The sequence below is a fragment of the Dasypus novemcinctus genome, chromosome 1, assembly GCF_030445035.2.
Source record: "Dasypus novemcinctus isolate mDasNov1 chromosome 1, mDasNov1.1.hap2, whole genome shotgun sequence".
In the NCBI taxonomy this organism is placed as follows: domain Eukaryota; kingdom Metazoa; phylum Chordata; class Mammalia; order Cingulata; family Dasypodidae; genus Dasypus; species Dasypus novemcinctus.
In genome coordinates this window covers 105,734,128-105,738,692 of record NC_080673.1, presented here as the reverse complement: position 1 = coordinate 105,738,692, position 4,565 = coordinate 105,734,128, and positions in this window count along the sequence as shown.

The following is a 4,565-nucleotide window of genomic DNA, read 5'->3' as shown; positions in this document are numbered from 1 at the left end:
GTCCACTATTCAATCTTTCAGACCTGTACATAAAATAGAAATACCTTCAAAATGGTGGCATGTCTTTCTAAATGCAAAGGAGCCGGGATAACCTGCAGCTGTTGTAAGGAAGATTTATTACTTGGCTCACTGGTTTGCTTTAGTACAGCAGCCTTGTGGGTTCGGTTTTCCATTTAGAAGATACTTAGCCTTAGATCCTTGCTACAGGAACAGCAGTGGTTGAAATGCTAAATAAACAGTTCTTCACAGAAGCGAGTATATAGTGTAGGCTGATCTCATTTTGTCTACCTGAGAACTGTGAAAAGAGTGTCTTGTCAAACACACTTGTCAAATAATATAATAAGTATACCATAAAATATGAGTTGAATTGAATAATCCTCTATTAGTTTCTACTGTATTTCCTGAGAGATTTTTACAAAATAAAATATCTAACCCAATGCCAAATAAAGTGAAAAGTGAAATCATCACTGCTTCATGGCAGCCTGTTGCAGCAGAAGGAGATGTGGAGTCCTGTGGTCTGATTCCTGCTTCTTCCACTTCTAGCTCTGTGACCAAGAGCAATCACACAGACTACCTGGAGCTAAATTTTCTCATGCACAAAATGAAAATCATAACAATGTCCTAACTCCCAAAACTGTTGCGATGATCACTTGATAATATATGTGAAAGAGTTTGGCATTGAAAACTGCCACTGCAGTTAACTTTTACTACCAGAAGGACACTGCCTTTGCTTATGGATAAACTGTGTGAATTTAATACTCTACCATAAGCCTTACAGGAAATGACTCACATCAATATTATCTCAATCTATTTAATCTTTTGTAAAATAAAAAAGGGTACTTTGCAAAAAACTTCCTACATCATTATTCTGGACAATAAGTACAATTCTTGTCCTATGAGGTCATGTGTAAAGAGTAAAATAGTGAAACAGGAATGGTCCCATTTTGGACATTATTCTCCATTCTCTGAAGTGTGTACTTACCTGTTTCATCCAGCACAGAAAGATGAATAGTGCAAACGAACATATCAGATTGCTGCATTTAACAATACTTGAAGAGATCTTTACCAACTGTAGAAAGTTAGCAAAATGATTATTTGTGGTAAGGGGGGACACATTGTCTATTGATTCTTCATATTTTCATATAAGGAAGGACTCCTGCTTTATTCATTAGGGAAGGGCAATAAAGGAGTAAATACTCATAACTCCTCTCTCTACTCCTCATTTATTATTTAACATTGTGGGTAAGATTATTGATACATGTTTGTCAAATGCTATCTTAATGTCTGAGACCTCAACACTGAGAAACGTGTTCCATCCCACACTCTGTCATGCAGCCAGCCTCATGTGTAGGTAAGAAGGCAAAGACTCTTGTTCTAAAGTTTTTACACAAGTTAACTCATATAATCTTCCAAACCATCCTCTGAAATAAGTGATGAATTATTCCCACTTTGTAGACAAATTAGCTGAAACATAAAGATGTTATGTAATTTTCACATAGTCCCATAGCTAGTAGGTAGCAAAAGCAGGGACTTTCCGGGAGACTCCAGCATTCTCTCCTGATCTCTATGACTTCTTTGTTCATCAAGGGACGATGTCTGTGATATGTTCTGATCCTCTAAGATGCTTAATGGTACATGTACTTATAAACAACTTTGTAGCCCTTGCTATATCAAAAGAAATTTGTGGAAGAAGTTGTCTCCATTCTGGCTTAGGGTGCAGCCTCCTTCTAAAAACAACATCATCTATGAGTTATGGTGTCTCCCAGAATAAAACCAATATTGAAATCCTCATTTGGTATCATGTCTGTCTCTTTGCTTACAGAGTCTGGAAGGGAAGAAAGTTTAATTGGGCCCTATAACTGCCAACAGATTAGATGAGAAGACAGAAATCATGTTATAAGGTAGAAAAAGTTCATTTGGACTTATCTTAAACTAATGGACAAACACATACACTCATATACCATCACACACACACATGCAATCACACAGAGCAAAATTATAATTAATGTACTTCTGTGCACTGCTATTATTCTGATACCCTGTGGCTATCCAGACCTTGCTTTCCTGTGTTGATTTGTTATTTCATTTGATTTTTATTTAGTCATTGTTTTTTACTAATCAAGGCTAACCAATTAATTTTCTCTATTCCATAATGTTCAAAAAGAAAGCAGGAGATGTATTATTATTTTGAGTTCAAATTTTACATGCTGAAGAGAATTCTCAGTTTCTTTGTAGGGTTTATTTATTTTCAAATTCAAACTTTAAATGGTAGAGAATTAAGATAAATCTTGTCCATATCAAGTGCTAATCACTTAGTACATATAATTTCTATGTATCACAAGAACTAAATAAATTGATACTACTATTCCCATTTTGTAGATGGATTAGATTTTGAAATTTAGACAGATGACAATTTTGCTTCAGAGCACACAAGTAGCAAAGGTGGAGAGAAAACTCCAACCTATGCAGACGCCAAAGCCCAGGCAACGTTAAATCAGTGACATGGATTCACTCACCTATTTTTACTCTTAATTCATTCTGCACAATCACATGACTGCCAAAACCTTTGAAATACATTTTCAATCCAGAATGTCATTCACAGAGACAATATACTTAGGGTTGGTAACTCTCTGGAAGACTTCCATTGATAGCTGAAAAATAATTTTCTCCAGAGTTGTTTACTGTCTTTCAAGTTTAACCACTTCCCTTTAGGCTAAGATACATAGCTATTAATCTTAAAAAATGCAGCTGCCCAGGGTTTGGTAAACACTACACTGTTATTGAGTGTATCTACTCTGTCCATTGATGGATCCAACAATGCCACCAATTTCCTGTGGCATTTATTTGGCTACTAGTCAAAACCTTTTAAGCCTACTTCTTCTCTAGAGCACTTGAATGTTGAGGTAAGCATAGAGAGAACCCAGGTGACATTTTAAAAAATGATTTGGCTCACATTTTAAAAACTATCCAGAAATCCCAAGATAAGCTTTTTAAAGATTATTTAGAAATGAAAGGGAAAAAAAGACCCAAATCAATGGAAGTTCTTTCCAAATATCAATGTAAACCACAGAATGCTTTTCTTCAAGCTTTTTTAAAAATTATTTTTTAAAAAGAATACCTCTTAAGCTAGTAATTTCTATGTGCAACAAAACTAAGTCACCAATAAATTCCTGAGGTCTCTGAGGAAAAATTTACCATTCATTTTGAGAGTTCCTTTTTGATGATGCTGAGGTCTTAGTTCTTAAGACAAAATCGGATTCTAGTCCTAAGCATATCTAGCCTTTTCATACTAATGGTAAAACAATCATTATATAATTGTTTAAATGCTATAACTGATACTTGGATATATTTAAGTGCAATGGACTCTTCTTTCCTGATCTGTTAGCATCACACTCATTTTAAACAGGATGCTGAGCACATATTGATTGATCACAGCTTTCAGCTGCTTCAAACCTAGGCTGAATTGGAATCAGCAACCTAGAAGCAAATTGTTCCATATTCCATTGCTAAACGTCTTTGCAATCAGTCAAGCTCAGTTTTATTCCCTTGATCATTTTTTATTAGCAGCAGTCCCATTTTTACCATCAAATAATTTGAAAACTCTCAATAATGTGCTTTGATACAAATTATACCTGTTGTTTACACTATCTTATCACAAAAAAAGTCTATCCCCAAGTGTGAGCTTCACCTTTAATTATGCCGGCTGCCTTCCAATTTCAGTATTTGCTGCTTCTTTTATATTCTGTTATATTCTCTAAATGGCATTTGATGTGGTTGGAATGACAAGTGCCTTTTGAGCTATATAAATGGAGGTAGTTTTAAGAAAGAGCCAAAAGACAACTGTCCACCATAATCAGGGCAAATGGCCTCAGGTGTAGAGACATGTAAATTAATCCAAATATGCACTTATTGCTTTCGTTTGATTATTTTTTTCTTTTCACTTCATGTCCGCTGAAAGGGCTAAAGTCTGCATTGTAAAAAAAAGACCTTAGTGCCGTCAACAAACTAATTCAAAAATATAAGAATGGAAATTGGTATTATTTCTTTCTTTGGGCTCTATCTATTTTTCTAGTTTTTTTCTAGCCTTGGATTCCTTGTAATGCCTATCATGTCTACTGTGATCTGAGAAATAAAATACCTAGATAGAAAGGGAAGTGGATCAATATTACTTTAACAGAGAGAGTGCTTCTTGAAGACACACAGCTACATAATTAAACATAACAAACATTTCCCAAGGACAGATCTCTCTAACTCAACAAAATCAAACGCACATTCCCTTGTGCTCTACCTTGATGAGAACTTCATAAATTCGGAGTGCTGTAAAGGGATTTAGAGGACAATTGTGATAGCTATTTATAGAAATTTGAAAGGCACCCAGCTCAGGCTTAAACCTGAACCTTAATCAAATATTTAGAGGAAAAGGTATGGACAATATAAAGAATAAAGAATGTCATACCAGGCAAACTGTTTGCACTTCATCTTATCCTTTCATATGTTTTCTAGAATTCTTACAGTTGACATTCATTGCAATTTCCCTATAAAATTAAGAAAAAAGACTGTTCCAT